The sequence below is a fragment of the Sphaerodactylus townsendi genome, linkage group LG02 (assembly GCF_021028975.2).
Source record: "Sphaerodactylus townsendi isolate TG3544 linkage group LG02, MPM_Stown_v2.3, whole genome shotgun sequence".
NCBI lineage: Eukaryota > Metazoa > Chordata > Lepidosauria > Squamata > Sphaerodactylidae > Sphaerodactylus > Sphaerodactylus townsendi.
In genome coordinates, this window is record NC_059426.1 from 95326520 (window position 1) to 95353955 (window position 27436).

General features: G+C 42.4%; 1 protein-coding gene across 1 annotated transcript in view; it reads right to left on the minus strand.

Moving 5' to 3' along the window:
* Positions 1-6048: 6048 nt before the first annotated feature.
* The window catches only part of ELP4 (elongator acetyltransferase complex subunit 4), a 219257-nt gene continuing 197869 nt past the window's right edge, over positions 6049-27436 (minus strand). The window contains exon 10 of the mRNA XM_048485525.1: positions 6049-8507. The gene's annotated coding sequence lies outside the window, so the exon portion shown is untranslated. The remainder of the gene's footprint in view (positions 8508-27436) is intronic.

The following is a 27436-nucleotide window of genomic DNA, read 5'->3' on the forward strand; positions in this document are numbered from 1 at the left end:
CACAAGAGATAATCAAAGGCCACCTTGAAACCCATAAAAGCAATAAATAATTTACCCTTGGGATATTATGCACATTTCTCAGCAATAATGGAGAGCATGTATGTATGATGTAATGTAAATTAACCTTTTTTAAAGTCAATTTGATCTGGACCTGATATTGACAAGTTGTAACTTCAGCTATGAAGTTTTAGTTGATGATGGGCTGCACAGGCTGTTGTACAGGTATTGATGATAGGTTGGTTGATCTACAGTTGGCTGGAGAATGAGTTGAACCTTTCTTACATATCAGAACAACATCTTCTCCAATGGCATTGATGGTCATGAAATGGACTTGTGACCCCAGTCACTTGAATTTTGGTCCTGAGATTGGCAGTGGGGAAAAAGATATAGCAGAATTATGATGATAATCCATAGAGGAAAATGAAAACAAAACAAGCAAGCAAGCAAGGAAAAACAGGTTAAGATATCAAAATATAGATGAAAATATTCTGTGTGTATATTTTGTGGAGTCCAGTCTCTTCCAACTCATGTTGACCCTATGACCTTCAAAAATTCCTGTTACTAACTGTGTTGCTCAAGTCTGGCAAACTGAGGACCAAGTAGCCTCTTGTCCAGAGTACAGGTTGTACATCAAAATAATCAGATGCTGTGGCACACCCAGTCAAAAGCTTTGCTTTGATCTATGAAACACTAGCTGATTTCCTTCAAAGATTCTCTCATATTCTCCAGTAACCAATGTAAATTTGTGATATGATCTCTACTGCCTCTTCCTTTTTTGAATCCAGCTTGAACTTCAGGTCTTCCCCATTCCATAAATAGTAGCAGCCTTTGTTGTAAGATTTTGAGCATCACTAAATTAATGCAATGGTTCAATAGTTGCTGCAGTCTTTTTTAAAAATATCTTTATTGATTAAAAAAGAAAGTTTGTACATGAACAAAGAAAATCACTAACTTCACTATTCAAGTTAGTGAAATAAGAAAGGATTCTATGTGGAGATGGGAAAGGAAGGGAGTGAGGGGGGGGATAGAGTTGGAAAGGAAATGGGAGGGGAGCGGGAGTGGTGTTAAGAAGTAGAAAGGTAAACACAAGTTACATCCAAACATAAATATCCATTAACATTGGTAGTTGCTGCAGTCTTTGACATCTCCATTTTTCAGAATTGGAATGTAAGTTGACAATTTCCAGTCACTAGGCTATTGATTTGTTTTCTGTATTTTTGACATATTCTTGTTAAGATTTGGATGGAATCCATTTTTTTGGCTTGGAATAGTTCCATTGATACCCCATCTACTCCTGGTGATTTATTTCTCCCAATTGCTCTCAGTACAGCTTTCATTTCACTTTCTAAAATTATAGGTTCTTCTTCAAAATATTCTTCTTGGAAGGAATCTGTCATCCTTTCATCTCTTTTGTATAGTTCTTCAGTGTATTGTTTCCAACTGTTCTTAATTTTGTCCTGTTCAGTTAATGTATTTCTATGTTGATCATTCAGCATGCCTAATCATGCTTTAAATTTCAATATTCTACATCTAAGAAAAGACAAAAGAAAGCACAATAAGGCACTGCCACTTAGAAGCCACAGGCCAGGGATCCAGAGAACTGTAAGTAAAGATCCCTTCATGAAATGGATCTTATCTCCCCCTTCTTACTGCATGCAGACTGCTGAGCTTTTGAGAAGCCATTCATGGGAGTCAAGGGACCCTCAATGACAGTACAGGGTGTAGCTTGGCTAGAGGATAGAATCAATAGAAATCTCAGATGCTTCTACTCCCTTAAATGATGGTGGTTTAGGGTTAGATCTAATCAAGCTGTCCTAAGAGCAATCACTGTTGAAAATCAAGGATGGGTGTTTGTAACAAGTAGAGAAGTAGTGTGTGTGTGTGTGTGTGTTTTAAATGGTGGTATCAATATAGATTTTTGTGAGGAGAGAAGTGTGGCTGCATTCTGGAGGGCAATTTATCTCTTTTGCTCTAGATGTCTTTAAGGCAAAAATCAGTTCTTTTCTGCTTTATGGAGCTCCAATTGTTTTCCTACTGTTTCATCTAAAATTGAATCTACCATCAAAATTTCTACATGACATCTTTCAAGTGCCTAATTTATTTTAAATTCTCACATATTTAGAGGGTGGTCTTGGTTCCATCTCCTTGTTAGCCTGGCAAGCTGTGGTGAAATTAAGATTTTCCTGTTAGATCAGGATTTTCTTCTTGATTTGTTTAAATGGACTGAACTTCCCCCCTTTGTGTCTTCCTTGGCAGACAGTAAATTAAAGACTTTCAAGTTTACAGATTCCCTATCCAAGTTCAGTTGTGGATAATACTTACAAATTTAGAACAAATGGACCATATTAACTTAAACAATTTTTTTTTGCTATTCTTTGCAGGTGAGTTTTTAGTTTTGATTTGCTTGTTAAAATTGTGCATGTGTGCTTAAAACACTGATGAGAGGGAAAGTGAAGTATAACTTTTAAAGTGAAAGGTATAATGAATACAAACACCGTCTTTCTGAGGACCCATCTTTTCCAGTGCTTTCAGATTATTTAGAATTCTTAACTATGCCAACTTTTCAAAACCTTTTCTTCTTGGTCAGACATAATGTCTTACCCCGCAATGCATTATTTGGCAGATTCTCAGATAGTTCAACTGAACAGAGTTTGCCTGTATGGAAAGGTGAAGACAGAAACACTTAGCAATTTGTTATTCAGTTGTGATTTATATCCTCCAATAAGTACTTTTGAAAAAAGGCTCCATTGATCTCACACTTTCCAGGACATTCACATGATTATAATTTAATACGTTTGCTATCTGTTAATGATAAGGCTGATACTCTACCTATAGCTCATTATTCAATGGCTGCATTGAAAATATGTGGAAAACTATAATCAACTTATGCATAAATGTTCATTTGCATACAGGCATACATTTTGCACTAGAACTGGAAGAAATTGTAATTCAGTGAGACCCCAATTTGGATTAGACATGTGGCATGGTGGTTCCAGGAGCTTTACTTGGGGATTGGGGGGGGGGGATTGAAAGAGCTCTTGAGGTCACTTAGCATCTGATCTGGATTGGGTCTTGCAGCTATTTTTAAATAACATTCTTCTAAAAGGACCCATGGCTCCAATTACTTGTAGTTGAGCTTGCAGAAGTGGATCTGTGGTTCAGCCTGTTCTCCTGTTTTTCAGAACTGTCTCTTTCAATTGCTCCCACCTGAATCCAACTGCTAATATCTTAGGCCTAATCACATGTTAAGCAGTTCTTGTGCCCCAAGTGTCTATTGTCGGTCCTGTCAACAGATATACTCTGGGACAGTGGTGGCGAACCTTTGGCACGCCAGATGTTCATGGACTACAAATCCCATCAGCCCCTGCCAGCATGGCCAATTGGCCATGCTGGCGGGGGCTGATGGGAATTGTAGTCCATGAACATCTGGAGCTCCAAAGGTTCGCCACCACTGTGAGTTCAGTGCTCAGACCTAAATTCCCAGGTGCAAGTAGGCCCAATTTTGATTGGAACCATGGTGTATGTTGAGAAATGGTTTAAGTCTTTCTCCTGCACAACTTTCCTGACCTGAAATGGGCCCCAAGCAGGGGCGTACCACCCAGAAGGACAGGGAGTCAAATGACCCTGGGCACAACAGTGTGTGTGGGGGGTGTGGATGTGCAAAATCACCCCCACCCCCTCATGCTGACCTGGCTCGGAAGAGCTGGGTTGGTGCGGAGGGTCGCCTAAAGACAGAGCTGGCATGCTGCCAGGAGCCAGCCTGCTGCCACGTGCCAATCCAAGTCAACTCCTTCCCACCCCAGGCCCTCAGGGGCAGGGGTGGGAGCTGCTCAGACAGGCACCACGGTAGCAAACTGGCTCCTGGGGCACCCACCACAGTGCCCTGCCCCCGCCTCCCTGCAAGTCAGCTTCTGCACTCCCCAGGGCCTGGTGAAGGTAGAAGGTGGCCTGAAGGGAAGTGGGGGGAGGTGGGGTGGCTTGGGCGCTGTGGCAGCAGGCCAGCCCAGGAACTGGCCTGCTGCTGTGGTGCCTGTCCAAGCCACCCCGAGCCCTGCCCTGAGTGCGGGGTGGGGGCACTCAAAGCAGGTATTGACCCTGGGCGCCATTTCCCCCCGATATGCCTCTGGCCCCAAGAGCTGCTGTTTGCTCTGTTAGGGACTTAAAATGTAGCCCATTAGAACATATTACATTTCTTGAACTGGGTGAACAATCACTATCCAGTGCCATTTCAGATCAGAAAAATGGCATGGGTTGGAAGGTTTAAGTTCCCTCTCCTTTTAGTCCAAGTCTAGATTGGGTTCATCCATGAGCATCTTGGAAGTAAAATTGAGTTCTCAGGCATCATCTGATTAAAAGGGGGGCACAAGTAGAACACATACACATGATTTATGCCCTGCTTTTCTTCCCAGTGGGGACCTAAAGTAGCTTTCAATATGGTTCTCCTTCTGCATTTATCCTCACACAATCAAGTGCTGGGTCCTGAGTGATGTGATTATTTATCCTTTTACCCCTGTTCAGGTTCTTCAACTGTATATGGTGGTCTGGCTCTGGATATATGTGCATAAAAACTTTGCGTTTGTACACTTAGTGCTCCATTTGGCTGGGACTCCTGTTTTTGCTGCACTGATTACATCAAAAGGGCTATGTATACAAATTTGGATGTGCCCAAGAGCATGTTACAGTCATCCAGCAGCATGTTTGTGTGTTCAGATCAGTGGTGTGATTCTACTCCATATATGTACACTGTTCTGAACACCTGAACAGGTCTGCATGTCCATATCATGGGGCAAAAGAGGAACCAATAGGAAGTCAGTATTACAGCTGCAAATTTGGTTTAGGACCGGGGTCGGCAACCTTTGGCACCCAGGGAGCCATTTGGACCCGTTTTCCACGGAGGAAAGGGCACTTGGAGCCGCAGATATTTTTTTACTTTTGAAATGAGGATAGCACTGTATATGTTGTTTTTTTGCCTTCATGCTTTGTATAGAGTGGACAGTTGTAGTGTGCTGCTTATGGAGTCCATGCAGTGCTACAGAGAAAATTGTATTTTATTTGCATGGAGTGTGGATTTTGAACATTTTTTGTGGGGGTGTGCAGGTAAAGGGTGGAGCCTCATGGGCTGATCCACTGCGGGGAGAGAAAGTGTGGAGGGGATCCCTTTTTTGTAGTGGATGGCTTTGTGGCAGCAGCTGCATGCCTGCTTGCCTGGGCAGCTGGGGTGAGGCTTGGGACACCAGGACCTCTGAGTTTCTAGCTTTCCCTGGCACCACCACCTCCATTTTCCCCACCTCATCCTTTTTCCTTCTCCTGGTCTCTCACACCCTCCTCCCTCTTCATCACGCTCCTCAGCACACTGCCCTCCTCTGAGTCCAGCCCTCCACCTTTTTTCCCTTCCAGAGCTTGCCAAATCCATAAAGTTCCCACCTCTCCACCTCGGCCCCGTCCGGGCATCGGTTCCTCCTCCTGCTTCCCTCCTTCTCGCCTGTCTGGGCATCAGTTCCAACGCCTACTGGTGCCCTCTGCAGCTGGGGCTGCTGTCCCGCTGTGCAGGCGCGGCTCCCCTTGCCACCCACTGCCCTGGCTGATCCGGCCAGGTCCGCGGGCTCTATGCTGCGCTGCCGCCACCACCGCCGCTGCCATCGCCAGCCCTGTCCTCCCTCCGGTCCCAGAGCCTGGCTGGGGCCGGGCTCAGTAGCCACCCAACGCTCCCCCAACGCTGCTGACCTTGGCAGAAGGATGAGGGCTGTCGCCAGCCGTCTCCACGGTGCTCTCACTCACCGGAGCACCCACGGTCAGGGGCTGGTCGGGGCTCTCTGCGAGGTCCAGGAAGGGGAGAGTCCCCACTCCCGGACAGCTGTGTTGTGCCTGGGTGGAGCCGCTGTGCAGGGGCGGGGGAGCCATATGCAGCTCCCAAGCCACAGGCTCCCAACCCCTGGTCTAAAGGTTTTGAGACCTATACATTTGATACAAGGAACTAATGTGTACAGAACATTGACAGTTGCATATTAGATACAAGGAATGCCAGATTTGAAAAGAGGACATTTCATGTGAAAGTTTTATTTTTTATTTTGCATGAAGAAACATAAGCTGATTACTTAAAGCATTTTATGGAATGTTTACCATACTTTCACAGGGTGTAGTAATTTTTCTCCAGCTTCTCTAGATAACCCAGATTTTTACTAGTTATAACATATTTTTGGAAGAATAGCATTTTGTTCTTTTTCTTTCCTGTATATTTGTATGATGCAACATTAATTTCACATAGCATGCTTTGTGTAACAGAAAAGCATTTAACATACATTTCACTGAAGGATCTCTTCTTTTTCTTTTTTTAAACTTCGGGTTTATATGCCAACCCCATTTTACTATTTGAAATGGTTGCTCTGATAAATATATATTTATATGTTTTCACTCACAGTGATGTAGTAAGTCATAAGTAAACTAGAAAATAGGTATTTTAGTGGTATTTGCAGACAGTCTGCTTGATCAAACCTTAAGGATGCTGACAACTAATTTGATAGTTGATGATATTTAAAACTAATTTAGTAATCATGGTTAAAGATTTTACATTCTACATAAGATTCCTGTGTTTTTTGGTAAAACATAATTGAGTAAGTGAAGTGTTAATTTTGTTATACTTGATCTATTGAATATCTTCACTAATCCCCATTCAAATTCTCTTGTGAATTTCTGTTCCATATAATATACAAGGTAAAAGAAATGACTTGAAAGCAGGAATGATATATGGGTATAAGAATGTAGATGTCTATTAGCTTTATGAAACTGACAGCTCAGTTCTGAAACTTTATTTTGAATAGATTTTAAAAAAGGATTTGTGTCTTTAGAAATTAAAAAAAGACCTATCTTTAAAAGAGAAAGAAAAAACTCAATTGTTACCTCTAATGAAATAGTGAATGGCAAAACAGTAGTCTTTTTGATTTTGATCAGAAAAAAATAAACTGGTAGTGACAGATTATGATGGATAGATTTGACATTCTGGCAAATCACTGTCATTGATTCAATTATTCCAATTCAGAATAAAAGCTGTATACAGTATGTGTTTATGGTACAGTGGATTTTTTTAAATGATTGACATTCATCATATTAGACAGTTTTAGAAAGCTATGTCTTCTTCTTACTCACAGCATTATAAAAAGTAAATCATTTAACCAATACTTTTGCTCAAATCCCATCAAAATACATTAACATTATTACAGTTAATGTTTGAGGTTTTTGGGGGAGTATATTTCAGTTCAACTGTACTAAATTGTAGTTTAAGACCAGGACTGAATGCTTAATTCAAAAATAAATTTCATGGAAAGTTTTATGGAAGATCATTTATTTTAAATTAACGCTATTATTGCCCCCAAAGCACAACTTATAAAACTCCATAAAAATCATTGAAAGGTATTTCGTGATATCTGCCCTCCCATCTAGTTTTTACATTAGTTCTATACAAATATGCATATCATGATGACAATAAATATTTATGTATTTTATCTAGATGGGAAATATTCATGCATTTACAAATAGCATATACACAATAGTATGAAATACTGAATTAGTTTTATTTTCTGCTGCAATGTATACGTATTTCAGTGATATCTGTTCCCCAAGCTCCAATGCACTTTCCTGGTTTTTTAGCATTAATGTAGCTGTCAGTTTGAATTTCAGTCTTGAATAATGTCTGTTGACATAATTTCATAGTGCTGACTTCAGTTGTTCAGGATTACCGTTTTGAACTACATTAAAGAAGCAATTATTTTTCTTTTTAAAATAAATTTACTCAAGAGCATGTTAATATATTTATTAGCCAATAAGGCACACTAATTATCTGTAATGTACTTTTACCATAAGAAAACTATTTCCCCATTACATTAATTACTGACATAGAAGCATATGGAGGAAAAACTTTAGCACACTCACTTAATTGGCTATATATTTTATAATCTGTCATATTTTGATTTAACTATGATCTTTGAAGGCAACAAATTTTTTTCTTATAAAACAATGGTTGTTTGACATCAAAACATCCCCATGATAGAGAACTTATTTTATTTACAATACTGGTTTACAATTTGCATTACAATAATGCATACAATAAAACAATACAATAATATTGTGAATTTAAAATGCAATTGACTTGAACTTTAATAATAACAATGGCCATTGCTGTTACATGTATTTGTCTACTGAAGAAAAATGTATATTTGCAAACAAAAAATAACAAAATAAGGAAATAGGGCACATAACTTACAAGTTAGATTTTTAAGGACTACTGGGTCATAATCATTAAGAAAAATATTTACACAAGTCATTAACAGTCATAATTAGAGTGCCATATAAATCAGAGTGAAACTGCTAAGTAGAATTCACTAGAAGTCCAGGTGCTTCTTGCCTATGGCCATAGCACTACATCCTGAGCTCAGCAATTTGGTGGATTCTGCCAGATCTTGTTTGCTTGTGCGGCTCACTGTGTCTGACAAGTCTGGAGGCAAATGCAATTGCTATGGCAGGAGTTTTTAGGGGAGGGGGAGAAGGAGAGAGGAGAGAGAACACAATTGTAATTAATTTTTTTAAGGTAACACATTTCAAAAATTACTACAGTTCTCTGCCAATATACAGTTATTTGAGCACAACAAATCCTTATTAGAATAATTTTTCCAAGGTGATGTTCAGATTGTTTTGTATGTTTCTTATGATTATTTTAAGGACTACTGGCATTTTTCTAATTGGATTTCACTTCCTTCCCAAGTATTTTCAGAACTCAAATCCAAAGCTAGGACCCAAAGAACTTTGAAATTAACACTCCAAATCATAGCTCTAGGATGCCAGGGATGTTGCTGCTGCCACACTATGCCCTTCAGAGAGCTTTCCAGCAATGTAGGGTGGCAGAAAAAGCAAAATCCCCCAAAGGGTCCAAGTCCCAGGTCATGGCGTAACTGCCTGTGAACCGGGGTAGAAGGTGACTAACATCGACTTTGCCCCTTGGGAATGTCCTGCCCTGCCCCGCCTGTACCAGTGTTTGACTGGACACAAACACAGCTTTGCAGTGGTCCCAATTTCCAGGTGTCTTTAGCTGTGAAGCTAAGGGGTGGCTGGCCGCCGGAGCCTTTGCCTCCTCTGCCAGCAGGGGTGCCCTTGTGCTGACTGAGGGGGCAAATCCCACGCCAGCTCCATGATGCAATTTGTCCCCCCCCAGGATTGGGCCATAATTATGTGAGCCCAAAAGGGGCCTTTTACTTGTTTTCTGAAACATTGCTCCCCAATCTTATATGCCCCACAGTTCCAAACTTTATTATTTATTTTTATTTAAAACATTTAATGCTACTTTCCCACTCAACACAGGATCCCTAAGGTGATGATCAACCAGAAACATTAAAACAAGCTTTAAAATGCATGTATATAAAACAATTAAACAAAACACATAAATATATTAATGAGGAGGAGAGCCAGTGAAGGAAAGTCAAAGAAAACACAGAAGTTCTCCAGCTGATGGAAGACAAAGACAGAGGGGAAAAAGACAAATACTCCTGGGGAAGAAACCTAAAATTTTGGTCTCATAATTGAGAAGGCCCATAATTTCTCAGTCACTCAACTAGCCCCAAATTGTAACTGCATCTGATGGTAAGTTGATTAAAAAGTCAAAACCCCGGCTCTTTGGTACCTGGCCATAGTATATACTAACATTTTTATAATCTTATCATTGACATAATAGCCAATAACAAAGCAATGAAGAAACCTTTATGCCAGAGACCCTACCATTTTTACAATGCATTCGTAAAAACTGAAGCATTAGGATTTTACTGCAGAACTTCCAGTGATTTCTAGAATTACCTCTTGTCATTTCCAGGTTGATGTCACACATACCCATGTCTCTGCTCTCCAACCCTCCCGCTGAACCATGGTCTGTCTTATTAACATTATTTTTGCAGTGCTTAAGGTCATTATTCTGTTTGGATTTATATTCCACTTTTCTCAATCATAAGAAGTCCTAAAGAGACTTACAAACTCCTTCCCCCTTCCTCTCCCCACAACAGACATGAGGGAGGTGGGGCTGACAGAGGTCTGAGCGAACTGTAACTAGCCCAAGGTCACCCAGCAGGCTGTACTTGTAGGTTTGGGGAAACAAACCTGGTTCACCAAATTAGAGTCTGCTTCTCATGTGGAGGAGTGGGGAATCAAACGCAGTTCTCAAGAGTAGAGTCCACCGCTCTTAACCACTACACAAAGCTGGAAGCCATAGCCATTAACTCTGGAATACTACCAAAATATTTCTACACTGAAATGTTTATGGGACATCTCTCTTCTGCTACTCTCTGTGTTATCGTTTGTCTTCCTTGAGCCAAGCTTACCTGTTGCCTTTAAAAAAAGAGGGCAAGGTTTAATTAAAGATTTATAAAAAGAAGATGTGTTTTGAGGTCCAAGATGAATTTTTTTTGGAACCTTGATCTTTCGGTATGCCATGTTGACCAAAGGGAACTTTTGCATTAGAAGCACCTCTGAATAATAATGCTAGGAGGAATGATCAGGGGAGGATCCCCTATGTCTGTTTGCTGGTCCTCCAGAGAAACTGGTTGGCTACAATGTGGAATAGGATTCAGTGGAACCTCGGTTTTCGTTGGTAATCTGTCCGAAAAGAATCGATGAAAACCGAAACCGATGAAAACCAAGGCAAACTTTTCTATAGAAATCAATGTAAATCCAATTAATCTGTTCTAGGCACTCCAAAAACATACCAAAAACACATTTTTGGTGAATAAACATAGTGTTTAATGCTGAAAACAGTAACAAACAATAACACTAGGACCAGCTTCAGAGCCAGTGGACCAATGTTACACCAGAAAGCTGTCCAAGGAGGTCTGTTTCTGACGCCTCTTTAAGATTTGTCTGAAATTGGGCAAGAAATTGTCATTAAACAAGTTGCAGACATGGCCTGCAACAGCTTTGTCCGGGTGATTTTTCTCCACAAACCCCTGCACCTTACTGCAAATCGATGAAAACAGAGACACATTTTTCACTGAAAAAATCGATGAAAACTGAAACCGATGAAAACCGAAGGCAATGAAAACTGAGGTTCCACTGTACTGGATTAGATGGACCACTGATCTGATCCAACAAGACTCTTCTTTTATTCTTATCCAGTTGCATTTATTGGCTTCCAACTTTTCTCCAGTGAATAGCTACATTAAAATGATAATGATGACAATAATTTCCTTTACACATTTAATTAGACCCAATTATGCTATAGAAATAATATAATGCCTTCTCAGGGCACTTATAATCTACAACAAAAAGATAAAACTGGGGTGCTTGGGGATCGGATAAATAGAAGGATGAAAGGAATATATAGTTAAAGAGAGACAGGACAAACCTGTTGATTTTTTTTTCTTTAAGTAGATATTGAAAATAAGAGACAGAGAACCAAATACAGGAAAGCTGTTCCCTTATAAGGCAGAAGCCATAAAGATGAGAGTAGGAAGGAAGCTAAAGGAGGCTGAGAGAAATTTTAAGGGGTGATAAGGTATAGTCAAGTGTTGAGGGTTTTACAAACCTGTGTACAGACAGGAATACTAAACATTTGGACAAGGGAAAATAAAGCAGGGCGGAAGAGTATCAAGGGCTGCTTTTCTATATGGAAGCGGGAATCATAGAATCATAGACCCAAAGGGCCATCAAGTCCAACCCAAATGTGTTCCTGCTGCACAAAGCAGTGACGAGCAGTGTGGGAGAGGGTAAGAACAGCAGTCACATATTCTATTTCAGTGAGGCTTACTACTGACACCACCCAATGCCTTCTCCATCCCTTTCCCTCAACTGAATTAGTACTGACTCATTCATACAATGAAAGCCATGCTGGGATCTCTTGGCCCAACAACTGTTCCCCAACTCAGCCATGGAGCAAAGCTGTACCACAATTCAGCTCTGAAACAAAAACAAACAAACAAAAAAGGGACAAAAGGGGAAGGTGAAACCCAGCTCCACCAAACCTCTGCATTTTGGGTAGAGAATGCACATGGATACTCCATCTGCAACTGCCCTGAACTTCCTCAAATGACCTGATCAAAATAAGCTTTCTATTGATTGAACTCAAAGGAGAAACCCTGGGAGGCCTTGAGACAGGGGCAAACTGGAGCCCTGGGCAAAACTTGAGTTGGATGCCCCCCCCCCAGGGGCGGCCCCCCCGACCAAAAAAATGTTTTTGCACAAGGTCATTGGTGCCTGCAGGGGGTGCACTTTTAGACATATAGGCACCAAAATTTCAGCATATCATCAGGAGACTGTCCTTATGCTACCCCCCAAGTTTGGTGCAGTTTGGTTCTGTGTGGACAAAGTTATGGACCATCAAAAGGGTAGCCCCCATCTCCTTAGCTCCCATTGGAAAGAATGGGGGATGGGGCACCCCCTTTGAGGGTCTATAACTTTGGCCCCCCTGAACCAAACTGCACCAAACCTGGGGAGTATCATTAGGACAGTCTCCTGATGAGACCCTGAAAGTTTTAATGCTGATACATCCAAAAATGCGCCCCCTGCAGGAACATCCCAGAAATTTGCCCAAGAATCTTTGTTCTGCATTGAGTTTTCTGCATTGCTGTCAATGGGGGTTGCAGGCTGAGGGGGGGCACATTTCTAAAGACACAGTCTCAAAACTTTCAGGGTCTCATCAGGAGACTGCCCTAATGATATTCCCCAGGTTTGGTGTAGTTTGGTTCAGGGAGGCCAAAGTTATGGACCCTCAAAGGTGTAGCCCCCATCTCCTATTAGCTCCCATTGGAAACAATGGGGGATGGGGGCACCCCCTTTGGGAGTCCATAACTTTGAATTCCCTGAACCAAACTGCAACAAACTTGGGGGGTAGCATAAGGACATTCTCCTGATGATAGTCTGAAATTTTGGTGCCGCTAGCCTAAAAACTGCGCCCCCTGCAGGCCAAAAACAGAAAACCACTAAAATACCCGAAAACGAACCCTGCATTTTTGGTGCCTCCCACAAGGTGATGCCCTGGGCAGCTGCCCACCTTGCCCAATAGGCATTACACCCCTGCCTTGAGACATGTTCAGTGTGCATATCATTATGGATACTTCCCATCAGAACCAGATAAATATTACATTAGTTTAGGTAAGAAATTATCATACCATGGGACAGGATTTTAGAAGTAGGTTGCAGAGAGAAAAAAATCCAATATTATGCATTATTAGTTAAGCTTCTAGGATACAGTGAAATGTTGTAATTTGATGTTAATGATAGTGGAAGAGAAGCTACTGGACAATTTTAACTTTTTTTGCTATCAGATCACAGTTGACTTATGGTGACCCCAAAGGGTTTTTAAGGAAGAGACATTTCTAAGTAGTGTATCATTGTCTGCATCTGTGTAGCAACCCTGGACTTCTTTGATGGTCTCCCTTCACAAATACTAACCACAGCCAATCCTGCTTAGTTTGTGACATCTGATGAGAGTATGCTAGCCTGGTTTGGGAATCTTAATCTGGTATTTTGAATCTAGGCATTTTGAGAGCAAACAATGAAGGGTATAACTAGTTGAGAAATAAGAAATCAATAGTCGATCATGTACAAGGCATTTAGTGCTCAGTGGGAGTGAATGTCCATTGCAGCAAGATTTCTTGTACAGACATATTTCCTCAAGCCCGACTTTCTCTTTCCATTCTCTTCATGGCAAGTGACATCCCTTCTAGCAAGACTTTTAATTCGAACCATGGCCAGAGTGGGCAGATTTGCCAGTGAGCACAGCTTTGCCCCAGACATGTTTCCTCCACCCATGGCCAGCCTATCTAGTTCCACCCTTCCCACTCCCTCGCTTTGCCACTTCCACACCCTTGCCCCCCTTTCATAGTGCCAGCTCCTCCCTGCTTCTCTGCTAATATCGAGATATTGATATCTTGATATAATAATTACAACAACAGAGTTGGTTTTTGCAATGAACAGTATAAGCAAAGTCTCTTTTTTGCTCTACCCCACCTCCCCTACTCTACTTCCATCCTCCCCGATGATTGGGAGGGCTATTTAGAACTTTATTTCAAACAAGCCTTTATTTTAAAACAAGCCTCTGTCTTCTCCTGAGTCAGCAGCAGTTGCAGGAAGAGTGGGTATGGAGGGGAAGGGAGGGGGATCTAGCACATGGTCCCCTTCTTCAGTAGCATGTGGTCCAAGGAATTGCTTTGCCTCTTTCATTGCTGGTGGCGGGGGGGAGCAGGGAAATATTTTTTGGGATGAGCTAGAATATCCATATAACTGCAATCACAGGTATATCGATATAACTGCAATTTAAAGGGGTTTAATAAAGCCCTTTATCTTGCAACTATGGGTGTTATGAGATCTGTGCCTTTAAAAAGGAGTTGATGGGTAGAGTAAAGAGGACCAGGAAAAGCAGAGGCCTGTTGAGACTTCAGCAAGCAGCTGTGAGGCAGGCAGAGAATGGCTCCTAATGTGTAAGAGAATGCGAGGAGACCACACTACAGCAGCTAGAAGCCTTGAGGTAAGTGTTCCAGGCATAATGGGCCTATGGTTTGTTTATTTAATATTATTATTTATTTACATCATTTATTCTCTGCCTTTCTCATCAATGGGGATGCAACCAGCTTGCATAATTCTTTTTGCCTCCATTTTATTATCACCACAATCCTGTGAAATTAGGCTGCGAATGCGTGACTGGCCCAAGGTCATCCAGTAAGTTTCCTTGGCAGGTTGGGGTTTTGAACCTGGGTCTCCCAGATTCTACTCCAATACTCCACTATACCATGTTGGCTCTCAAGAGGTTTAGTTGATTTTACAGGCAGTATTAAGCCTTCCCTCTTTAAATTAAGATTGTACCAGGAGGATGTAATCATTTCTTCTTGTGTTGCTTGTTGGAGAGAAATCCCTCCCCCTTCCTGCTATTAAACCCAAATGGGGTGCCAACTTCAGGGGAACCTGGGGATCTCCCAGAATTTCAGCTCATTTTCAGACTATGGAGATCAGTTTTTGTGGATAAAATAGATGCTTTAAAGGCAAGATTCTAAGGAACTGTATCCAACTGAGGTCCCTGTCCTCCACAGGCTGCATTCCCAAATCTTCAGGAGTATCCCAACCTGGGCCTTTTCTGCATCCACAGCTTACCACACATTTTTCTAGAGGTGAAACTTTATGTCTCGGAAACATTTTGTGTGAAATCATTCTGCTCGTCTTCATTCCCCCCCCCCTTGTCTTTTCAGTTGTATTCCCCCTTATCTCTTCAGTTGCATTTATTCCATGCTACTGTTGAAATGTATTACTCCTAACAGTGGTGGGATGTCATCTGTGATGCAAAAGACCAGCCCTCCCCTTTTTTATTTTGGGGAGGCACTCTAGCATTACTGCACAGTAACACAGAAGTGTCAATTCAAAAGTGTCTGTTTCCATTTCTACCATTGGGAACTACCCACACAAAATGGAAGTAAAAAAACCCGAATGGAAGCAACCCCCACATTACAGAAACATGAAGCCACATTCTCAGAACACATTTTTCAGTCAAGTTAAAGCTGTAGTAATGCCTAAACATTAACATTACAAGTTCTATGTGAAATTGACAAAACTGATCTAATTGCTCTGGCTTCCTATCTCTGCTTCAGTGTTACCTAACTAGTCTGATATGACAAAAAAGACAAAAATCCTTTCAAAAACTGAGGGGGGGCGGGGAGAAATGGCTGAAGGGGAAGTTAGACAACTACCTAGGGGCTTGAATAAAGGTCAAGTGTTTGGAGCGGTGGAGAAATAAAGACCATTTCAACAAAATTGCATGCTCAACAGAAGCTGGCTTGGAAACAGAGTAGAAACACAGTAGAAGTGCTCAGGAAAACAATGGAGGAAAAATTAACCAAACAGAAGAAAAAATGTGTGGAGTTCAAATAAAAAAGTAGTATTTGGTGGCAAGATTCATTGTAAACAAGTGACGCAGAAAAGGCCCTGGATCTGGGAACCCTAACCACCCATTCCCACTGGTAGCTAGGGGACCTGGCAATTCTGCCCCCAGGATGGAAAAAAAGAAGACAAGAGGCATTTGGATTCATGCTTTGCTTTTCTCAGTTATAAGGAATCTCAAAACGGTTTACAAATTCCTCCCCTTCCTTTCCCCACAACAGACACCTGAGAGAGTCTGAAAGAACTGTGACTAGCCCAAGGTCACTCAGCAGACTTCATGTATAGGAGGTGGAAACAAATCCAATTCACCAGATAAAGAGTTTGCTGATCATATGGGATAGTGGGGAATCAAACCTAGTTCTCCGGATTCGAGTCTACCACTCTTAATCAGTACACCACACAGACTATGTTTTCTTCTGTACCGTGACTAACAGCAACTCCAGAAGGTCAATTTCTATATGTATAATGATGTAGGGAAAGGATTAAATTCTGTCCGGATGTCATTACTGCAATCAGGGGCATAGTTGAAGAAAATGGTGCAAGGGCAAGCTCTCAATTTGCGTTCCCCTCCTAATATCCAACACCCATATTTTAGATAACTGTACCATAACAAGACTGGAGTGTTAGTGGCTCCTACAACCCCCTCCAAAGATTCAGATTCTTTGGGGCTAAGATCTTCAAGTGGTCACATTTAGCCTTTCTTTATTCTAATAATTGTGTGTTTTTGGTTCTCCCTCTTGCCTGGCTGCAGGATTCCTGCTGGTTCCCTCAGGTGGCAGCCTCCACGTACCAGGTATTCAAACTGCTGGCTGGCCAACCCAGGCCCTTCCTGCCAGACTGGCTGTGCCTGAGGTGTGGTGTGCTGCCACCTCCTACTCCTCCTGCAACTGGGCACAAGAAAGGGGCTTTGCAAGGGCTTGGCCAGACCTGCCCATGCTAGCTGAGACCCTGGTTGTCTGGCTGCTCCTCCAACCAAGCCTGGAGAAGAGGCACAGGTAGTGGCATTGGCGATAGCCCATCACGCTGCTGTGTCTGCTGCCCAGTTTCTTCAACAATGCAACTTGAGTCTCTCCTCACTCCTGGGGAAGGATGAGGGAGCAAGATGAGCAGCATGCCCAGAGCAGGACAGGGTCACCTCCTACTCCTGCACCTGGCACATGTACCTGCCACCTTTGCTGCACAGCTACCCAACCTATCCCCAGTTGAGGCTGATGAAATGCAGCTCCCTACAGTGGTCCCTGTCCTGGAGCTGCCTAGATGAAGAAAACTTCAACTGCAGTGCCAGGCACCCACAGGCCCTTCCCAGAAGGAGGAGTGCCTGGCCCACCTTGCCTCACCACCAGAGTCCTACCTCCCAGGTTGGCTCAGACCTCATGTGCCTCCCCAGTCAGGTTGGTAGCACATGGTGAGTAAGCAAGCATGCCCCACCCCACCGCAGCACCACCTGGCTAGGAAATTAAACTGAATTTTAAAGGGATGGTTCCTTTAAAACTCAATTCACTTTCCTAGTTGAGTGGTGCTGAGGCTGGCAAAAAAAATGGGGTGTCCTTCCTGGCCTTGTTTTTGTCCTCAGTCTTTTGCCAGCCTTAGCAGCAGTGCTGCTCAGCTACAAAGAAAGAGAAAAGTTAAAGAAACAGCAAAGATTTTTGTGGGAGGAGCAGAGGTGGAGCTACCAAGGGACAGTATGTGTGTGCATTGCACCGGGTGCAAGCCTGCCCCCCCCCAAATCCCCCCTCCCACACTTGCCTGAGTTCAGCCTGAAAGTGGAGGCTGGAAAAGCTGTCTGTTCACTTGAGGCTGAGAACAGCCTGGTGGGAACTAAACTTCCCAGGAGTCCTTGTGATCCCCAAGGTCTCCTGGGAAGTGTAGTTCTCACCAGGTTGTTTTCAGTCTCAAGTGAACAGGCTGCTTTTTCTAGCCTGCACTTTCAGGCTGAACTAAGGAAAGTGTGTGTGTGTGTGTGTGGGGGGGGGGAGAAATGCAGAGTGCCCACCGGGCACAGCATGGCCCAGCTATGCCTCTGGGAAGGAGGGGCAGTGGCCAGTGCACACCAAGGCACTTGGTGCCTGGGGCAATGGCCCCCCTCACCATGCTCCTGAATGCAATTTAAATAGGTCACCCTTATTAATTTTTTAAAGAAAATTAAAGCTACTGTGAACTATGACTTATCTAAATTCACTGTAACATTTTATTCAGACACTCAGGTTTCTTCAAGCAACCATGAGACGAAGTACATAGAGTCAGCCTAGCATCTGTCCCAGGTAAATTAGTAAAAACTATAATCAAAGATAGAATTATTAGACACACAGAGGAACAATGCCTACTGAGGGAAAATCAGCATGGCTTCTTCTTTTGGAGTTCTTTGACAAAGTGAACAAGAATGTAGACAACAGTGACCAAGCAGACATTATATACTTGGACTTTCAAAAGGCGTCTCACAAGGTATCTGACCAAAGTCCCCTGAGTAAACTTAGCAGTCGTGAGATAAGAAGATGTGTTCTCTTAGGGTTAATGTAATAGGCAACTTTGCAGATGACACAAAATTATTCAGGATGGTAAAAACCACAGATGATTATGAAGGAGGATCTCTACAAATTGGGTGAGTGAGTGACAATGTGGCAAATAAAGTTCAATGTTGGTCATTTCAGGTACTTCCCAATTTCAATTATAATAAAGTCTGAACCTGCTGAGAACAAGAGGAAAAAATATCTTGGCGTCATAATAGATAGCTCAATGAAAGTGTCAACCCAGTGTGTTGCAATGGTGAAAAGGCACATTCTATAGTGGGGTTTATGAGGGATGATGATGATGATGATGATGATGATGATGATGATGATGATGATGATGATGATGCCCTGTACAGATCTATGGTGCTACCTCACTTGGAATATTGTGTACAGTTCTGGTCACTGTATCTCCAAAAAGACATTACAGAGCTGGAAAAAGTACAGAATAGGACAACTGAAATGATGAAGCTATTGGAACTCTTTCCTTATGAGGAAACACTGAGAACTCTGGGATTTTTCAGTTGAGAAAATAGGGAGGATATGATAGAAGTTCATGAAATTATGCATGGGTGGAAAGAGTTGACAAAGAAAACTTTTCCTCCAAAATACCAGAACTCAAGGGAACTCAAGTTGATGGACAGTAGGGTCAGGATTGGCAAAAAGAAAACTTTACACAGAGAGTGGTTAAAACGTGGAATTTGCTGCCAGTGGGTGTAGTGATGGCCACAGGCATAGACAGCTTTAAAAGGGGATTAGATAGATTCATGGAGGATAGGTCTATCAGGGGCTAGTAGCCATGTGACTAAAGGGAACCTCCATGTTGAAAGGCAATCAATTCCAGTGCCAAGGGGCAACATCAGGCCTTGGCCTCTATGTCCTGTTGTGGGCTCTCCAAAGGAACATATTAGCCACTGAGTACAACAGGATGCAGGGCTAAATCAACCATTGGTCTGATCCAGCACGGCTGGTTCTTATACTCTTCTATTACTTATGAGTTGCTGTTTTCTATGAACTAGAGCCTCCAGAACTTAACATGATGCTATCTTTTAATTTACAGCTTTTGTACAGATGTGAAAAGAATTTCTGGCCGTTTCCGCACGGCGACGATCGGGGTTGGGTCGGCGTATTCCACGCCGACCCAACCCCCCTGGGACCGTTCGTGCGAAACAGCCGGGAAGACGGCGCCGCGAAGCGCCGTCGCCCGGCCGACTTGCTGTGTCTGTGGCCGTCCGGCACGTCACTGAGGCCTGGGGACACGCCCCCTGCCCTGCACGACTGCTCCGGCGTTGTAGAGCAGGGGGCGTGTCCCCAGGCCTTGGCGACGCGCCGGATGGCCACAGACACAGTAGGTGAACAGTGGAGAGGGGGGAGGGAGGGCTCCTTCGAGCCGCTGCCGTTCGCACGGCAGCGGCTCGAAGCCGCCGTTTTACGAAAACCTCGCTGAGGCAGCGAGGTTGGAAAACGGCAGCTTCGCGCTGCTTGGGAGGCGCAAGGGCGGCACAGCTGCGCAGCAGCTGCGCCCCTCGTGCGAACAGCTCCCTGGGGATGGCGTTTTTGCCGTCCCCAGGGCGCTGTTAATGGCCCGTGCGGAAAGGGCCTCTGTTTTCGGTTAGTTTAGTTTCTTGGTCTCCTTTGTTTATTATTTTGCTTCCACTTGTTTTTCTACTATTTGTTTTTATTATTATTATTTTTGAAAAATTGCTGCTAGCTACTTTGGAGTTGGTGAAAAGAGGCCTATAAAATTTGTAAGGTTAAATATATATATACACAGCTGCCAGAATGTGTTTGACAGCAGCAACTTGAAAAAAGGCTAGTGTGGTCAAATAAATGATGCCATCTGCCACCAAGGGCTCTACATTGAAGTAGAAGTTCATATGGTCATTGCCTCTGCATACTCTTCTAGACATTGAATTCACCAGTATCCTCATGTGTTGCGCAGGTAATCAAGTGGGGCCTCTTGACCATCTGAACTAGGCCCAAGAAAAGGACCAAAGGGAATGTATACCACAGATGTAAAAATATATATGATATGCAACTGAAAATCAGCAAGGAAAAATCTTTGAGGGTTTGGCTCAGACAAACAACAGGAAGTGAAGGAGTATAGAAATCCCTGCTCTGAAATGGCTTTTCAAACAAAGTCCTATTATTTATTTATTTAATTTTCTATACCACCCACCCCTGAAGGGGTCTGGGCAGTGTACATAACACAAGTAAAAGTCACAAATAACAGTAAAACAAGTAATTTAAAATAGAACAACCCCACAATCAGGAACCTAACATAAAGATGGCAACCTGGTAAAAACTCTACGCCGCTAGGAGGGGATCAGGCCTAACAATTAGCTCTAATAAGTTGGTATATGTATAAGAGGGGTGGTGGTGTGGGAGGCTATCAGTGCCTGGCCCTCCCAAAGGCCCGGTGGAACAGCTCTGTTTTGCAGACCTTGTGGAACTGTCCAAGGTCCCGTAGGGCTCTAACAGCTGGAGGAAGCGTGTTCCACCAGGCAGGGACCCCAGGACTATAAAGGTCCTGGCCCTGGGTAGAGGCCAGCCGCATCATTAAAGGGCTGAGGACCACCAACAAATTTGCCTCTGCAGATCACAGAGGCTGACCAGGGACATATGGGGAAAGACGGTCCTTAAGGTGCCTTATTAGCATGTAGTATGAGGTTTGGACATAAAGGTTTGGATATTCCGACATTCTATTGTGAATTTACTTTAAAGAGAACTTTTATAAAATGATGGATCTATGGTACTGATCACCGGAGAAATTCACAAAAATTCATAAAAATGTCCTGAATCAGTGTTGGAAATATGAACATTATGAAGGCTTATTTAATCATCTATGATGGACTTGTAAGGAAGCTGAAAAAATCTGGATACAAATTCATGCAGCAATCCAGAAGGTTACTAAATCCAAAGGCTAATATACAAATGAAACCAGAGGAAAACTTTATCCATACCTACAACAGAAGATTGACTTATGAAGCTGTTGGAATTGGAATTGGTGGAGATGGCAAAACTTACTTCTTTTATTAGAGAAAAGTAATTATCTAAATTTATGGATAATGGAAAACTTTGATGGACTTTTTTCATAAAACAGAAAAAAATAAATTGATGATTTGTGGTTTCGAGGAGTAGAAGCTTAAGAAAAAGGATAAAAGAGAAAAATGTGAGTTGTTTTAATTATATAAATTAACAGTTCATTTTTATTTTGACTAGGTAGGGAACAAGTAGTAAATATTTAAGTATGTCTAAATTTGGCGCAGAAGAAATTGAGAGCCCTTGTGTCTATATTTTTCTGTTTTATGCAATGTGATTTTCTTTTTGTTTTTAGATATTGGTTTTTTGTCATTATATAAGTCTTAATAAAACATTAATTAAAAAAGGATTCTATTGTGAGACTGATATTTTGCGCTGCCAAGTTTTAAAAGAGCACCTTATTATATACGAGAGTGCAATAAATACTGTACTATCACTACTGTACTATCACTATCACGCATTATTGTGATTTCTATAAGACTTTCAGTGCTCACTTAATTTTTTAAAATGACATTTCTCTTATTGAAAAGTAATCTTGAACAGTAGAAAATAATTAACAGAAGGGGTATCACACATATCACACACAGGCCACATCTGGCTAATCCAAGGGCCATCTGCAAGTCCACTAAGTTTTTACAAAATCCACTTTGCAATGAAAGGGGAAGAGACTTGTAGACTGGTTGAAATGTGTTCACTTGGGATGACAGGGCTGCATGCTGACTAACCAGGCCCCACAGCTGGATAGTGGCTAGACTTTTTAAAGGTAAGTGCCACCAATCCTTAGCCATGAAAACTGCTGTTATTTACTTGAAAGGAAGACAGACTGAATGTAATACAACAGCCTTAAAAATGCTATTACTTACACACACACACACACACACACACACACACACACACACACACACACACACACACACACACAAGTATTACTTGACAGAACTGTCACTGTATACAAATAAGATTATTCCCTCTCAGTGGCATATCTTTGGGGGGCAGGGGGTTGTTTGATCCAGGCGCCGGGCACCTGGCACCAGGATCACATAAGGGATGCATTTTGGTGGCATATTTATGCATTGGGACAGGCTCTCCTTTCTGTAAATACCTTCTAACCCCTCTCTGGTAAATCTTTGTGTAATGGACAAAGGTTCATTTCATCAAGTTACATTTTTTAAACAACGAAGTGTTAAAGAACATTCTCTTTTAAGTATTTGTTGAATTATTTATTCACTGAAAATATTACATCCAAAGTGACCTTTACTCTCAAATACACAGAGCGTGGCTCACAAACTTGTCATAATATTTCATTTTAAGATGTTTTACAAGCTGATTCTAGCAGAAGTCATCATCAATGGAGCATCTAAGAAACAACAGAAAAATGCTATTGCTATTGCTACAATGTTGTCATTGGTACTCTGGTAGGAGGAGACAAACCCAAAATGGGTGGAGAAGCAAACACAATAATAGGATACACTATTTTGCTCTTAAAGACCTACATGTCTGCTGTGGGGCTGTGGAAGGCTGTAACTGGAACAGCACAGACAAAAAGTCAGAGACATCTCAGGGCTGTGTATAGTAGGAATGGGCCCACAATTTCTTTTCCTAGTTATTAAAAAACTGGAAAGGTTTCAATTGGTCTTTATTGTGGCACTGCTTATAAAAATCACTCCATAACACAGAATTTCTCAGGTTTCTAAAGAGAAATACCACCTGGCCAACCTTCAATTACTTTATTGTTTGGCTACTGACAACAGAGTTCATTGGCATCTTGAATGTTTTCATAAGAGACTAGCGGGGCCCGGCCACGCGTTGCTGTGGCAATTGTCCTTCTCTCATCCACAACCCACACAGATGTCCATGCAGGTCCAATGATCCCCAGCATAGCCTTTTGGGAGCAGCAGTGGTGTAGTGGCTAAGAGCATGTGCACTCTGATCTGGAGAAACCGGGTTTGATTCCCAGCTCTGCAGCTTGAGTTGTGGAGGCTTATCTGGGGAATTCAGATTAGCCTGTGCACTCCCACACACACCAGCTGTGTGACCTTGGGATAGTTACAGATTTTCGGAGCTCTCTCAGCCCCACCCACCCCACAGGGTGTTTGTTGTGAGGGGTGAAGGGCAAGGAGGTTGTAAGCCCCTTTGATTCTCTTACAGGAGAGAAAGGGGGGATATAAAGCCAAACTCCTCCTCCTCCTCTTCGTTGTCTTCTTTTTGGGGGTGGTGGTCAAATGGAATCCCTCTTTCCATTTTCAATTCACATTATTATATGGTGCTGTCTTGGTTTTTAGTATAAGGTAACCCTTTCTATTCCACAAACTAACTGTCCAGAGTTCGAATCCCGCTGTCCTTGAGACTGGTTGACACGCACAGTCCTGGCTTGGGTAAGGCAGAACTGGGGCAAGGAGGCTATCCCAGTCAGGCAGCAGAGGCAGGGTGGTGAGGCACTCAGATCGAGGCCAGTTCCCTGGGTTTTTAAAGGGCCACATGCAAAAGAAGCAGAGCCAGTAGTGTTGGTTCGCCCCCACCCCGTGGATTTTCTTAGAAGAAAAAGGCAAACTCCAGCTTGCTTTTAGTAAAAGAGAGCTGTGGTGAATATGGGTGAGGAAGTGGGTAAGTGGTGGTTGGATGTGAGGGAGAGCAGAGTGAGTTGTGTGAGGATGAGCTGGATGTGTATTGTGTGGTAGCAGTGGGTGAGGCACAGAGAGTGAAAGTTACTTGCGTGTGAGAGGGGGAACCCCACCTGACGTCTCACACGGCAAAGTGTCTATGTGTCTCACTTCCACTCGTATTACCTAACAGTATTACCTATTTACTGTTTTCACTGCTCATCTCTGCCCATCTGCACGAACATTCTAAGCCCTCAGGCCACAGACAGACAGGCTGCACGAACATTCTAAGGGTGACAGTTAAACAGGGCCAGCTTCATGGCCTGGTACGCCAGGAAAAAGACGTTTTACCTGGCTCAGGTATGGACTTTTGGCAATTTGAAGGTCCGATTACCTGCCCGCAACAGGGAGGGATGTCATGTAAAAATTTGGGGGCGATCCATCCAGCCGTTTCAGAGTTAGGGCAAGACCAACAAACGAATGGTTAGCTTTTTACATATATAGATGTACTAGAATCAATACTCTTGAGGTCCTTTCAACTCTGCCATTTTTCTGGCCATCCATTACACATTGGATACCATAATATTAACATATAATTTAAACCTCAATACACTGAACAGTGTGCCTAGTTTTAAAAATATGTTGCAGAAGCTCTAGTTTGAAAAATATGCTGCAGAGTTCTCTTGGATGAAACATGTATCCTTTCACTCAGCTAAGCAAATGAAGAAGATGAAGATTTTGGATTTACATCCCACCTTTCTCTCCTGCAAGGAGACTCAAGGTGGCCTACAAGCTCCTTTCCCTTCCTCTCCCCACAACAGACACCTTGTGAGGTAGGTGGGGCTGAGAGAGTTCTGAAGAACTGTGATTAGCCCAAGGTCACCTAGCAGGAAGGTAGGAGTGCAGAAACACATCTGATTCACCAGATAATCCTCTGCCACTCAGGTGGAGGAATGGGAATCAAACCTGGTTCTCCAGATTAGAATCCACCTGCTCTGAACCACTAAACCATACAGGCTCTTAGTAGTTTATAGCATAGTACATTGACCAATGTACTGCAAATAATCTGACATACAGATAATTTGTGCAATTTAAAGGTTCTCAGTGCTGTACAAACTCAAAGGATCACACTCTATTTTTTGAAAGGCAAAGGCATATTTTAATTCACTATATTAAAGCTAGGGATCTTCCTCACTTCACCGAAGCAGAAAAGTTTGGATTTATACCCTGCTTCTCTCAATGACAAGGAGTCTAAAAGCAGTTTACAAACACCTTCCCTTTCTCTGCCCACAAGGGACAGCTAGGTGAGGCTAAGAGAGTTCTGAGAGAATGGTGACTAGCCCAAGATCACCCAGTAGGCTTCATGGAGAAGAGCGGGGAAGCAAACCTGGTTCACCAGATTAGAATTCACCACTCATGCAGAGGAGTGAGGAATCAAACCCGATTCTCCAGATTAGAGTCCACTGCTCTTAAACACTATATCATGCTGGCTCTGTGATTTCGAAGATATTCATAGTGCCCACTGTACAGAGACATATGCACTAATGTACTTATAGCATCATCCTTTGCAAATCAAGTGGTGTATTACATTAGCTGTGATATAATCATTGCCAGAGAATAACTAACACTAAGTCTACCAGTTGCTATCTATCATCAAGTACGTGTAACATTTAGAACACTGGCTTAGCTAATTAAAAAAGAAAATGTGTGTATCAAACCAATACCTACTACACCATTTTTCTGTATGTTATTATAGCATGTAACAGCTTAATATAGTTTTATACGTGTCAGTGATGGTTGATTATTTGGGAGTGGTAGCAATATACATATCTGCACCACTGTGGTGACATAGCATGCATTCAGTACAATATACTGCAATATGTTGTGACATCATATCAGGACACAGAGTTTCAAATTTCATCTTGTTCATGGGGAATTCATTGCCAGTGCAGGCAGTGATGGTCACAAGCCTTTTTTTGTTGTTGTTGTCAAGTTGCAGCTGACTTATGGTGATCCCGTACGGTTTTTAAGGCAAGAGATGCTTGGAGGTGATTTGCCATTGTCTGCCACTGTGTCAGGACATCCAAATACTAGCCAGAGTCAGGGCTGAGAGTGTCTTGCCCCAAATCATCCAGTAAGTGGGGGTTTGCACCAGGAGTTTCCCAGGTCCTAATCGGACACCATAACCACTACACCACATCGGCTCTTTCACAAGCATGCAAGCATACAGGCTTTACAATTGGATTCATGGAAAATAGATCTAATAATGTTTACTAGCCACGGTGAATGAAAGGAGCTTCCAAATACAGAGGGAGCAAACTTCTCATTACTAGTGCTGGGAAGCAACATCAGCGGAGGGTGTCAGCCTCTGTGCTCTGCTGATTAGTCCTCCAGGGCAACTGACTGGCCTCTGTGTTAAACAGGATGCTGGACAAGATGGACCACTGCCCTGATCCAGCAGGCTCTATTTCCATTCTTATATTCATTTATGGCTCAATTCTACACATTTTTCATGAAGGAAATCTAATTGGTTTCAATTAGATAATTCGTAATGTTTGCCTAGGACCACAGCTTTCATTTTTCTGGGCTTCAAACAGAGATTCTTACCAGCTCTTCTTTTTAACAAATGCCAAATTTTGAACTGAACAAAGGTTGAACATTCAGCAGTGTTGGTTCTACCCACTGACTCATTCTCATGCAAACTGATACAGGTAAAGGACACCTCCCTTTAACAACAGGAACAAAGGCTTGGGTAGAGCTCTTCTGCTGAGCATTTCATGTACTGTGTTGTAAAAGTCTCAGTTATTGTTCACAAGGGAGGTAAAGAGCCTTTTGCCTGTAACTGAATGAATTGCTGGGTCTATAACAACTGGAAGATTCTGTCAAAGCTACTGCTGATGTTTATACAGGAAAAGAGTGTGTTTATTTAGATACAGATTTTAATTGTTTCATTGTTTTGAAAAAGACTTTGAGTAGATCACAGTTGGTTAACTGCATAGTTTAAACATAAAAAAATAAACACTACCTATTCATGTTATTTACAGTCTGCCTTTCTCACTTGGACTCAAGGCGGATTTTGGCCTGGAGGCACCATCAAGGCAGTGGCAAATATAATTTTTGAAAGAAAAAATACATCTAAATGGTCCTTTCCATTTGAATAAATTGTGTTGACACACTGATGTTTCATAATTTTGACAGAAGACAAATAAAACAGGAAACATTTACCTTTAATGCACACACTGAAATACCCAAAAACTATTTTAAAACTCAGACTATCCACCTCTACCATACTTTATAATGTTCTGCACAGAACACAAACATTTTTCTGCTTTATGTTCACTCAGAATAATAAAGCAACCTGCACAGAATGCCTGTGTTCCAGCTAGTAACTAGAAC